This window comes from Loxodonta africana, chromosome 3 (genome assembly GCF_030014295.1).
Source record: "Loxodonta africana isolate mLoxAfr1 chromosome 3, mLoxAfr1.hap2, whole genome shotgun sequence".
Lineage (NCBI taxonomy): Eukaryota > Metazoa > Chordata > Mammalia > Proboscidea > Elephantidae > Loxodonta > Loxodonta africana.
This window is the reverse complement of record NC_087344.1, coordinates 71,125,030-71,138,334: the sequence shown is the minus strand read 5'-3', so window position 1 is coordinate 71,138,334 and position 13,305 is coordinate 71,125,030. Positions and strand designations below refer to the sequence as shown.

General features: G+C 39.4%; 1 protein-coding gene and 1 long non-coding RNA gene across 4 annotated transcripts in view; one reads left to right on the top strand and one right to left on the bottom strand.

Moving 5' to 3' along the window:
• The window catches only part of LOC135230717 (uncharacterized), a 39,123-nt gene extending 26,023 nt beyond the window's left edge, over positions 1 to 13,100 (bottom strand). The window contains exons 1-3 of the long non-coding RNA XR_010321362.1: positions 11,711 to 13,100; positions 10,537 to 10,609; positions 8,598 to 8,660 (exon numbers count right to left, since the gene is read on the bottom strand). This is a non-coding gene — a long non-coding RNA (uncharacterized LOC135230717). The remainder of the gene's footprint in view (positions 1 to 8,597; positions 8,661 to 10,536; positions 10,610 to 11,710) is intronic.
• ZMYM6 (zinc finger MYM-type containing 6) overlaps positions 13,030 to 13,305 on the top strand; it is a 40,331-nt gene continuing 40,055 nt past the window's right edge. Inside the window, exon 1 of one of the 3 annotated variants that reach the window (XM_010595194.3) lies at positions 13,030 to 13,220. The gene's annotated coding sequence lies outside the window, so the exon portion shown is untranslated. The remainder of the gene's footprint in view (positions 13,221 to 13,305) is intronic. The other 2 variants (XM_023554509.2, XM_003415487.4) reach the window with 2 other exon arrangements.

Here is a 13,305-nt window from a genome sequence, read left to right as displayed (position 1 = left end):
ATAAATCTAAACCAGATATGTGAAACCATACAACATTATTAAGAGAGACTAAAGACACCTAAATAAATGGAGAGATATATCATTTTCATGGATTGAAAGATTCAACCTTATAGAATGCCAATTCTCCAAATTAGGTCTATAGCTTCAATGCAATACTAAACAAAATCCCAGATGATTCTAAAATTTATTTTTAAAGTTTTGTTAAAATTGACAAGATGATCCTAAAATTTACATGAATATGTGAAGGGCCAAGGAAATTGAATGCAGTCTTGAAAAATATAATGACAGGGAGAATTTTTTCTACCAGATATCAAGATTATTGATGAAACTGTTACAGAAATGAAGACGGTGTAGTATTTCCACAAGGAGAGATAAAATATTTCATATTCCTGAAATAAACCTATGCATATATAGGCAATTTATATATGACAACCCACCCAGTGGCTCCATGGGAGAAAGACCTGGTAATCTGCTTTCATAAAGACTACTGCTAAAAAACCCTATGGGACAGTTCTCCTTTGTCACATGGGGTCACTATGAGTCAAAATTGACTGAACAGCACCTAACAACAACAATATATGACAAAGTTGATAACCGATAAAGGGTTAACCTAACTACAGTAAGCCATAACCAAAAAGAGGCCAGGATGCAAGTTAAACATCTACCCAACGTCATCCGTAGCCCATATAACAAATAAAAACAACCCTCATATGACAGACCTAGGACCCCTGAGCCAAGAGACCAAATTGTTAGAAAAGAAAAACCTGAAAAGGTCACCCACTCACAATCTTAGTTCTTTGTCTTTAATTTAACCAATCATAGCCTGCAAGTAATTTACTCATAATGAATAAGCACCTGCCAAATTTATATAAACAGCACTTATAGATTGTACTTCTTCAGATTTTGGTCTGTCTGTAGCCTGAGTGCTTGCAGCCAAGTTCCCATTTTTGTCTTCTGATATGTCTCAATAAAAATTTCTTTGTTGCAGAAGGCTTTAGTGAAAGCTGTTTCTCTACAATAGACTGGTGCAGTGTGAGTAGGGTCTTCACTAGCAAATTCCTTATCAGATCTCCAGGAGACCTATACTGCTTGTCGATGCCACAGTGGATTCATTGTATTCCACTTCATGTACTCTGTGTCCCCTTCAGAGATGCTCTGAGATAAGTGCTTTTGAAGTATGGATTTTATTGCCTTTCTGCATAATATGAAATATCGTTGTGACATATTTTTTGTTAAAAAAAAAGCTTGGAAACTTTTGTTGGAAGCATCATTTTGAGATTTTTGTTTGAGAGCTCCTTCTGGAGGTCTTTTGGTAAAACTGCAGTTCTTGATTTTATAGTTAGGCTTCTGCTTCTCTTTTTTTGTCTCCTGTTCTTTTCTGTGTTAGCTAACAAAAGAATATGGGAAATAATAACAACGAGAGTGATAAGAACCCCCCATCTGGGACCCTTGCTGCTTACATGGTTTGGAACTTTGGTGCCACAGCTGGCAGTATGTAGAAAAATGGCATAATCTCACTAACGACCATGATGCTGAACAGTGGTCCCTATGGGGAAGTTTTAATTTGGCTAAAATATTATATTTAAGAGGTACATTAGAAAGTCATGGGTCTCATGTAAAGCAACCAAAGTGGGAAATTTTTTATAATTGGTATTTTGAGACATTGCAACATCAATATCATGACAAATTTGCCTCCCTATAGGAAGTAGTGTCTAAAGCCAGCCAAACAAATTCAAACACTGAAAAAAAAGTTAGGGAAGTAGTACAACATTGGACTCAGTCAAATCATTGCCTCCAATATCTATCCAATGGCTGTATCTGAAATGCCATTTCCTACATCAGAAGATATTGGGCCTCCCAAGACCTTGGCAGTTAAACAAAGGGCTAAAGGTGGGAACCTCGAGGTCTCCTTCCACCCATGGTCTAAGGCTGAACTTAGGGCCATTGTAAGAGACTTCTCTGATCTAAGGGAAAATTCCCACAAATTTATTCACTAGTTTAGGTTATTAGCTGAAACACATGAGTCCGGTCCTACTTATATCTATAACTTAATAAACATGTTGTTAGGCATCAGTGATGCCCATCAGGGATGAAAGCAGAAAAATGGGTAGATCCTGAAAAAACTTTAAGTGTTCCTATAGGTGCCTCAGGAAACCCTGGCGGTGTAGAGTTTAAGTGCTACAGCTGCAAACCAAAAGGCTGGCAGTTTGAATCCACCAGGAGCTCCTTGGAAACTCTACGGGGCAGTTCTACTCTGTCTTATAAGGTCGCTATGAGTCGAAATCGACCTGATGGCAAAAGGTTTGGTTTGGTTTTTTGGATAGGTGCCTCAGGTACAAGTGTTAGAACAGAAACCAAGAAATTAACTAGAGAACTTATAGACTGTTTCTTCAAAGTTTTCCCTCCAAAAATCAATAGGGCAAAATTACAACCTGCATTCCAGAAAAAGATGAATCTATATTTATAGAAATGTTGTCATTGTTGTTAGGTTCTGTTGAGTCAGTTCCGACTCATAGCAACTCCAACTACAACAGAACAAAATACTGCCTGGTCCTGTGCCATCCTCACAATCGTTGCTATGCTTGAGTCTATCTTTGCAGCCACCGTGTTAATCCATCTCACGAGGGTCTTCTTCTTTTTCACTGACCCTCCACTTTACCAAGCATGATGTCCTTCTTCAGGGACTCATCCCTCCTGATAACATGTCCAAAGTATGTGAGATGCAGTCTCACTATCCTTCCTTCTAAGGAGCATTCTGGCTGTACTTCGTCCAAAACGGATTTGTTTGTTCTTTTGGCATTCCATGGTATAGTCTATATTCTTCACCAACACCATAATTCAAGGCATTAATTCTTCTTCCATCTTCCTTATTCATTATCCAGCTTTTGCACACATATGAGGCGGTAGAAAATACCTGGCTGGAGTCAGGTGCACCCTAATTCTCCAAGTGGCATCTTCACATTTTAACCCTTGAAAGAGGTCTTTTGTAGTAGATTTGCCCAATGCAATACATTGTTTGGTTTCCTGACTACCGCCTTCCTGGGCATTTACTGTGGATTTGAGTAAAATGAAATTACAGAGCCAGGTTAACTAAAGTGTTTATAGAACACTCATTGTTAAAAATTACTGATAAAGGGGCTAAGGTTGCCCTTAATTCACTAATTTGTAGGAGGACTGAATCCTGAATTAGCCCAAATGGTAAAAAGGCATCAGTTAAATTGGGGAAGCATTGATATTTCCAAATTAGCCACTTTAGCCTATAAATTAAACCAAACTATGTAACAGCAAAAGAAAGATGCTGAGAAAAAAAACCAAAGAAAACAAAGAAAAGTTAATGGCTCTCCAGTTGCAGCAATTACAGAAACCTGTGGGAGTAAAGCCAAAGCAAGAGAATTCTCCCACCAGTAATACTGTGCTCCTGGTCTGTAACTATTGCGAGAAACCTGGTCATTTTAAAACGGATTGTTTTGACCTTAAGAATAAACAAAAGATGACTCCTTTAGTGCCACTTTTAGAAAACTCAATGTGATGATGCTGTGGGGAGATTATAGATGCTTTAGCAGTAGTCCCCTTGTCCCAACTGGGAGAAACAACACTCCAAGTAAATGAGGAGACTTGTACCTTCCTTGTGGACACGGGTGCTACACTGTCGGCAATCAACCCTATGAGTTTGCAAAGGTCTCTTCCCTAGAGTACTCAGACTTCTCCTGTCCTAGGGGTTTCCAATGAGGAACAAATTTTAACCCATTCTTTACCCATACCAATTTCTTTAGGGCCAAAAGAAAACTTCCACTCATTTTTATTAAGTGACAGTACTCCTGTAAATTTGTTAGGGCATGACTTTCTTTCCAAATGGAAATGCTATATTCAGTTTACAGACTCAGGGGATATATTACTCAATTTACCTGACATTGAAAATGAAGATAAGAGCCACATGCCTGAGATAGAAGAAACCCTTTGTTTATTACAAGATCTCTTGGTATTGGAGGATTAGGATAGTCTGCTCTTAGAAAAATAGACTCAAATTTTTAATCAAATACTATCACAATTTGGGCTTCCTTGTTAACCAACGTCAGCCGCATTCTATTGGCTGGACCTATTAAAGTCCAAAGAGGCCCCACTAAGGCCTTACCTAAAGTAGCTCAATACCCTTTAAAATCTGAAGCAAAGGAAGGACTGAAACCTATCATCCAAAGTTTTTTAGAAGTCCAGCATAACTAGATGGTGCCTGGCTACCACCACCAGTTGCTCTGGCAAGGATCACAATAGCAGGTGCTAGACAAAGCTGGAAAAAAAATGTAAAACAAAATTGTAACCCACACACACAAAAAAAAGATCAGACTTATTGGTCTGACAGAGACTAGAGGAACCCCGAGAGCATAGTCCCTGGACACCCTTATAGCTCAGGAATGAAGTCACTCCTGAGGTTCTCCCTTCAGCCAAAGATTAAAATTAGACAGGCCCATAAAACAAAATGGGACTAAGTGGGCAAACTAGCTCAGGGCAAGGACAAGAAGGCAGCAGCGGACAGGAAAGCTGGTAATGGGGAACCCAAGGTTGAGAAGGGGAGAGCGTTCACGTGTCATGGGGGTGGCAACCAATGTCACAAAACAATATGTGTATTAGTTGTTTAATGAGAAACTAATTTGCTCTGTATACCTTTATCTAAAGTACAATTTTAAAAAAAGTAAAAAAAGATTTTTTAGAAAAAGGATTAATTGTTCCATGTACTAGGCCTTGTAATACCCCACTATTTTCTGTCAGAAAACCTACTAACTGTGGTTGGAAATTTGTACAAGATCTTAGAGCTATTAACCACATTGTTATCCTTAGAACCCTTGTTGTTCCAAACCCACATTTGCTATTAGCCCAAATTCTACCACATGCTGCATGATTTATGGTCATTGGCCTCTGTTGTGCTTTTTTCAGTATTCCAGTTCAACCAGACAGCCCATTTGTGTTTGCCTTGACGTGGAATAATCAACAATATTCTTGGACTGCTATGCCCCAAGGATTCACTGAGAGCCCCACCTACTTTTCCCAGATTTTATATGCTGACTTGTTGTCTTTACAGTTTGAACATAAATCTGTGTTACTCCAGTACATTGATGATCTCTTAGTCCATTCTAACACCAAGCAAGCAAACATATAGGATTAAAAACAAACAAACCAAACCCATTGCTGTTGAGTCAATTCTGAATCCTAGAGACCCTACAGGACAGAGTAGAACTGTCCCATAGAGTTTCCAAGGAGCACCTGGTAGATTTGAACTGCTGACCTTTTGGTTAGCAGCTGTAGCACTTAACCCCTACACCACCAGTGTTTCCAACTATAGGAGGGCATAAAGCATCCAGAGAAAAGCTACAGTTTAACCTTCCACAAATAAAATATCTTGGTCATTTAATCTCAGCAGAAGGAATCTCAATTGACCCAAAATTAAAAGAAGCTATCTTTTCCTACCCTGTATCTACAACAAAGAAACAGTTAAGGGGATTTTAGGATTGTGTGGATATTGCAGAACTTGGATACAAAATTTCTCTTTATTAGCACAACCTTCTTATGTATATCTTAAAGGTAGTATCTCTGAACCTTTTGAGCCGTCTATGGAAGCTGTGCAAACCATAACTAAATTAAAAGAATCTCTAACTCACACTCCAGTTCTTGGGTTCCCTAACTATTCTTTATATTTCTCTCTTTTCCTTTCTGAAAGACAAAGGAATGCCTTAGGACTCTTAACTCAGAAGAATGGGGACAGACAGAGACCTGTAGGGTACTACAGTATACAATCACAGCCAGTCACCAGAGCTTATTCTCCAGTCTTTAAGTGGTTGCAGCTACTGCCAAATTAGTAGAAACAACAGCTGATGTACTATTGGGAAATAATCTAGATGTATACATTTCACATGCACTTTCTGCCATCTTAAATTCTACTGTAACCCAACACCTTTCTGCAAGCTGACTTCATATGAAGTTCTTCTTCTAGCTGCCCCCAATCTTAAGATTACACACCGTAGGGGCTTTAAGTCCACGCCTGATCCCAATGATAATGTCATTGATCATGACTATTTTGATTTAACACATCAACTTTTATATTCTAGAAAAGATCTGCAAGAAACTCCACTCTTCAGTCCTTCACTTGTGCGTTTGTAGATGGCTCCTACCTAAAACCTGAAGCTTCTAGTTCTATGTATCAAGAAGGATACACCGTTACCACGTAGTAGAGGTTTTGGAAAGTGGACCCTTGCCTGAGGTAACCTTGGCCCAACAAGTTGAGCTTATAACCTGAGCTGGAGCATGTAGGTTGGTACAAGGCCAGTTGGTTAATATATACATGGATTCTCAATATGGGTATGGAATAATCTTTTATTTTGGAATGTTATGGAAACAGAAAGAATTTTTAACCTCCTCAGGACAACATGTAAAGAATGATACTTTAGTGGTCACTTTGCTGGGAAATCTCTTATTACTTTCTGAAATAACAGTTATAAAAATACAAGCTCATCAACCCAAATGGGCCTCTAAACAGAGGTATTAAAGGGAAACAGATTGGCTGACAAAGCTGCTAAACTGGCTCCTCTGACCCCCATTCAGAGATATTTAGCCTCAACAAGCGAGCAAAATAAGAGTTCAACTTATTTTAAGGGAATTAGAACAGGCTCTCCAAAAATTCAAGATTGAAGAATTAGAGGTCTTCCCCCTCCTCTTGTTAACTCCCAATTACCATTCATAACTTATCCGTGTTTTCAAATAATAAAACAATATCAGCAGTTAGCTCCAGAAGAAGTACTCAGTTGGAGCTCAAGAGTGTGTTATCTAGATGCCACTACCCGTTTATGGATGGGGCCTGAATACACACCAGTAATACCTCAAGGTCTCCGCCTCACATTATTACTAGTTCGTCTATTTGAAATCAAATCTATATGGGAGGAAGATCTTATTGCCTGTTTAGATCAGATTTGCTGGGGAAATTTTAAGGCAGCAGCCCATTATCTATATGAGGTAGGAAGTGGACTACCGTCAGAATTTAGACTAATGCTAACGGCTGGAGGAACTGAAAATAAAAGGTATCATCCCCCCCCCCATATATGTTTTTGGATGGGACCAATGCCAGATTTGTTATAATGGGCAAAATACCCCCTTCCTTGAACCTCGGATTGAGGATCCAGGGAAAGAGAAAGAGAAGGAAAATGGCATATCCTGTCATTACATCAAAAAGCTGCCCTTTCCTCCAAACAAGGTCAATGGAAAGCTGAAGGATGTCAGATAAACCAGCAAAGAGGATTGTGGATGGGACCAAATAATCAGTATGTACCTCCTAAGGATTTACACATCCTAGTAGCTACTAGTTTTTTATTCAAGAGATCATTTAGGATGGGACAGTATAAAGAACGAAGAAATGCTATTGGGGTCACATTTGGAGGGCTGCAGATAAGGTAGTCAGACAATACTCAACCAGTGCTGAATCTAATCCAGTGAAAGCACTCAGACCCCCTGTTGGCAGGTACCCTTTTCCCACTAGACCTATGTTCGAATGGCAAATGGATTTTATTCAGTTACCTCCCTCCCAGGGATACAAATATGTATTGGTCATGATTTGTAGATATTCTCATTAGTAAAGGTTTTTTCTTATAGGAATGCCATTGCCACCATGGTGGTAAAGAAACTTTTAGAAAATATAATTCCTACTTGAGGTACTCCAGGAATTCTCTGTAGCAATTGAGGAACTCACTTTACTGGACAAGTTATAACTGCTATGTGCAAAATTTTTCCAATTGTACAGCACTTGCACTGTCCATATCATTCCCAATCCTCAGGACTGGTAGAAAGAACCAATGGTATTATAAAGAATGAATTAGCTAAATTAACCTCTTCATTAGGACTGGCTTTGTTCTCATAAGTTAACCCCTTTTGAAATTATAACTGGCTGCCCTATGGGTTTACCTTATGGGGTTAACAATTTTGAGTCAAATTTCTTTTCTACTAATCTGTTAAAGTATTGTCAAGGATTAGTTCAATATATCGAAGATCATGCTTACCAGCTGCAATATGCATATCAAACAAGCACACTTGTTTCCAATTCCTCAAATTATAAACCTGAACCAGGAGATTATGCGTATTGGAAATGTCACCAAATTAAGGACTCCTTTGAACCTCGATGGAAAGGATCTTATTTAGTGCTATTAATTAATGATTGTGCTGCAAAATTACAGGGAGTAAAATTGTGGATACATCTATCCTAGCTGAAGAAAACCAAAGTTCCTAAATGGGTTATTGAACTAGCAGCAGGACTAAAACTGAAGTTTAAATGCTGCCCACACACTACCACTAATTGTCCTCCACCAAAGGTTGAACCTTCCCTCCAACCTATGCCAGAAAGTGAAGGAATGGAAAATCCAATTGGCTGAATTGCTACGAGTAGGAATTAACTCAACAGCAATGGATTTTTTTAATACTAACTTACCTTATTTTCTACTGTAATCATTGTATATTGAAAATGGGAGTGTTAAATACATTAGGTTGAAGTCTGTAGTTTGGTCTGTTTAATCATAGCAATAATTTTGATAGTTGCTATATTTTATCCATTGTCTGTTACTTACCGACATTATTATGGGTTTAATTAAGATAACTCTAATCTTCTCCACATGTATCTTAAATTCAGCCTAGGAAGAAAACGCATTTGTAAAATTAGCTCAATCAGTTGCTGGTGCAGGGAATTTAACTGATTGTTGAATATGTCATCATAATCTTAAATCTGTACAAGGCAACTCAGGTCCTTTAGCTTTCCCAATATTAACTATCATGTTATCCTTCCACCAACAAACTCTAGTTCTGCTCTAAAACAAGCAATAAGGATTAAATTGTGGCATTCCCCTACCATGCCGTCTCATTCAAATATTCCTTGCTTTAATCTCACAGGTATATGATGTCTGGTTACTGACTATAAAGGAGCAAAGGCAGTTAAGCACCAAGTTCCCTGTGTACAGGAAGGAGAACGAGGACTACATTTTATTAAATATGGAAACCCTGGAGGCGTAGTGGTTAAGAGCTACAGCTGATAACCAAAAGGTCAGCAGTTCAAATCCACCAGGCGCTCCTTGGAAACTCTATGGGGCAGTTCTACTCTGTCCTGTAGAGTTGCTATGAGTTGTAATCAACTCAGTGGCAGTGGGTTTGGTTTGGTTTTCTTTTTTTATTAACTTTTATTGAGCTTCAAGTGAACGTTTACAAATCAAGTCAGTCTGTCACATATAAGTTTATATACATCTTACTCCGTACTCCCACTTGCTCTCCCCCTAATGAGTCAGCCCTTCCAGTCTCTCCTTTCGTGACAATTTCGCCAGCTTCCAACTCTCTCTACCCTCCCATCCCCCCTCCAGACAGGAGATGCCAACACAGTCTCAAGTGTCCACCTGATATAATTAGCTCACTCTTCATCAGCATCTCTCTCCTACCCACTGTCCAGTCCCTTTCATGTCTGATGAATTGTCTTCGGGGATGGTTCCTGTCCTGGGCCAACAGAAGGTTTGGGGACCATGACCGCTGGGATTCCTCTAGTCTCAGTCAGGCCACTAAGTCTGGTCTTTTTATGAGGATTTGGGGTCTGCATCCCACTGATCTCTTGCTCCCTCAGGGGTTCTCTGTTGTGCTCCCTGTCAGGGCAGTCATCGATTGTGGCCGGGCACCAACTAGATTTTCTGGTCCCAGGATGATGTAGGTCTCTGGTTCATGAGGCCCTTTCTGTCTCTTGGGCTCACAGTTATCGTGTGACCTTGGTGTTCTTCATTCTCCTTTGCTCCAGGTGGGTTGAGACCAATTGATGCATCTTAGATGGCCGCTTGTTAGCATTTAAGACCCCAGATGCCACATTTCAAAGTGAGATGCAGAATGTTTTCATAACAGAATTATTTTGCCAATTGACTTAGAAGTCCCCTTAGAGCATGGTTCCCAAACCCCTGCCCTTGCTCCGCTGACCTTTGAAGCATTCATTTTATCCCGGAAACTTCTTTAATTTTGGTCCAGTCCAATTGAGCTGACCTTCCATGTATTGAGTGTTGTCCTTCCCTTCACCTAAAGCAGTTCTTAACTACTAATTAATCAGTAAAAAACCCTCTCCCTCCCTCCCTCCCTCCCCCCCTCGTTGGTTTTCTTTTTTATTAAATATTATCATGAATCATCTAGGTATTATGATAATTGATATCAGGATTGTTTAACAACCTTAAAGAAACTATATCGTAAATATGACAAATAGAATAATCCTATTTATGACAATCCCTGTTCTGAGAATTATACTAAGTTAGAACTTAAGTTTGAAAGACTTCAAATATGTAACAGCAATCTCATTGAGACATGGCTATTGCAAGTAAATTTTTCCATTCCTGAGCCTTGCACCAGTACTGTTACTTGTGCTGTTTACAGTTATGTGTTCTTATATGGGGGATCTAATCACAGTGGTTTAAGCAACCCCTTTTCCAGGGACAGTCCTTATGCATGGGCTATTTCGTATGCAGATGGGTGAAGAATGCAAGGGCAACGTACCTTAGGATCAATGGGTGTCCCCTTCGATGTTTATTCCCAAAACACTAGTGTACATTGGACGAGTGATATCAAACTAATTTCAATAACCAGAAGAGGAAAAAAAAAAAACATGAAAATTCCATAGCAGAACAGCCAGCATGGGGTTGGTCATTTTTAATGCATTAATTATCTCATATGGTATAGCATAATTAGAAAAATCTTTATGAAACCTGTGTGTCACGATGGCACAAATAGCTGACAACACTGCTGACAGAATGTCAGCTCAACAAAAATCATTAACTTCTCTGGCAAAGGTGGTCCTGGACAACGGATTGCATAGACTTCCTATTGGCACAACAAGGAGGTGTATGCCTGGTAGCCAAAACATCTTGTTGCATCTTGAATAAATACCTCCAAAATTGTGGAACAAGATATCCATAAAATTAGACAGCAGGCTGTTTGGCTGCACTCTATTTCTCCTTTACAAACTCGATTATTTGGGTGGCTACCCCAAGGGATAGGATCTTGGGCTTGCTCATTCCTGTAAGGCATTTTAATGATAATAATACTAATTGCCTTAATCTATATTTTGTTCAGATGTGCAGTCATAAAATTAATAAATGCCAGCACCCTAAAGCACGACCAACTCCTAAACCAATAATGTATACTAATTCTGTCCCTTTCTGCAATATGATCAACAGAGCTGTAACTCTCACCTAATTACCCTGGTGAAGAACCAGATGGTATCCAGTGAAAGCTAGACTGTGAGTTTAACGTAACCGTCATGGCTTCCATCTAGGAGCCCAGCAAAATCCAGGCATCAAGAAATCAAATTGTTAGAAAGAAAAACATGAAAATGTTACTCAATCATAATCTTAGTTCTTTGTCTTTACTTTAATCAAGCATAGCTCGTAAGCAATTTACTCATAATGAATCAGCGCCTGTCAAAATTGCATGAAAAACACTTATAGATTGTATTTCTTTGGATTTTGGTATGTTTATAGCCTGAGTGCTTACAGCCAACTTTCCATTTTTGTTTTCTGATATGTCACAATAAAAATTTCTTCGTTGTGGAGTGCTTTAGTGAAAGGTGTTTCTCGACAACATAATACAGAGCAGTGAGGAAAGGATGGGCTTTTCAAAAAGAGTGCTTAATCCATTTAATATTCACATGGAAAGATGAAGCCTGACTTACCTCACATCATACACAAAACACAACTCCAGGTAGATTGTAGATCTAAATATGGAAGGCAAAGTAGTTATATTTCCAGTAGTTAATAAAGACCTTAAGGTGGGGAAATATTTCTTAAAGAGGATACAAGAAGCACTAAGCATCAAAGTCTTATGTTCAGCAAAAGTTACCAATAACAGAGTGAGAAAGCAAGCCACTGTGCAAGAGAAAATATTTGCAATACATAAAGTCAACAAAGACTCATATTCAGAATATAGGTCTATAAGAAAATGACAATTCATTACAAAAATGGATAAGAGACTTGATATCCAGACATCAAAAAACATGAAAATGGGCTCAACCTCATTAGTAATCTGCGAAATACAAATTAAAACTACAATGAGCTACCACTATATTCCCACCAGAATGGTTAAATTTTAAGAGATGTACAATAGTAATTATTAGCAAGAATGTGGAACAACTGGAACTCTCATACATGTATGATGGGAGTGTATATTGATATATCCGTTTTCAAAAACTGAGATTATCTCCTTAATTTATGTATGGGTAACAAGCAATTTCACTGCTATACATAAACCTAACAGAAATATGTGCACATGTGCCACAAAAGATACCAATGTTCACAGCACTATTATTCCTAATAGCCAAAAACAGTAGACTATGCAAAAGTCCATCAATAGCAAACTCAAAACCAAACCCACTGCCATAGAGTTGGCTCATAGTGACCCCATACCGTCTCCAAGGCTGTAAATCTCTATGGAAGCAGACTGCCAAATCTTTCTCCCGTGGAGCCACAAGTGGTTTCAAACTGCCTACCTTTTAGTTAGCAGTCATGGCTTTAACCACTGCGCCATAGTAGATGGCTAAATTGTGGCATATTCATAAAAAGAAATACTACCCAGCCATCAAAATGAATGAACGATAGCCTGACAAATCATGGGTGTATCTCAAAAACAATGTTGAATTAAAAAAAAAATCAAATCTTTACTTGACACATGTTAATTAATCTGTTCAAGTGTATCTCTGTGATACAAGAATTTGCACCTCAGGATTGAGAAGAGGATTAAGTGAGATGATGCACCTGGATTAATAAATGTCAACTATTATTATTAGGTTCTCTTAGCAGGCCACTTTTCTGGAAATGGGCATTAGAGAACGGTGTGGAGTACTTAAGCGCCACCTAAAGCTCCCTAATACTAGCCACCCCCTTTTCCTCTATGTTTTCACAATTGAGCTTGACCTCTTTAAGAAGTCAGCCATGACTGAAGAAAGAGGAATGCTGGGAAGATACGCCCAGCTCACATGTGGAGCATGACGGGAAAGGAGGGCGGAGACTAAGGTTGCGCACGCGCATTTGGCCGGGTGTTGCGTTGCGATGGACTAGGCGGAAGAATTATACTAAGAGAAAATAATCCTCAACCTGGTGCGGGGTCTTGGATCCCAACTCCCTTACCCTATCCGGCGTCCCCCTCGGGAGCAGGGAGGCGACTGGGAGCAGAGAAGCGAACAGAAGGTGCGTAAGGCCGCAGGGACAGCGGGCGGGGCCGCGCGGGGCGGGGCGGGGGCCGTGGCCACGTGACAGGCAGGCGCTGGGAGGG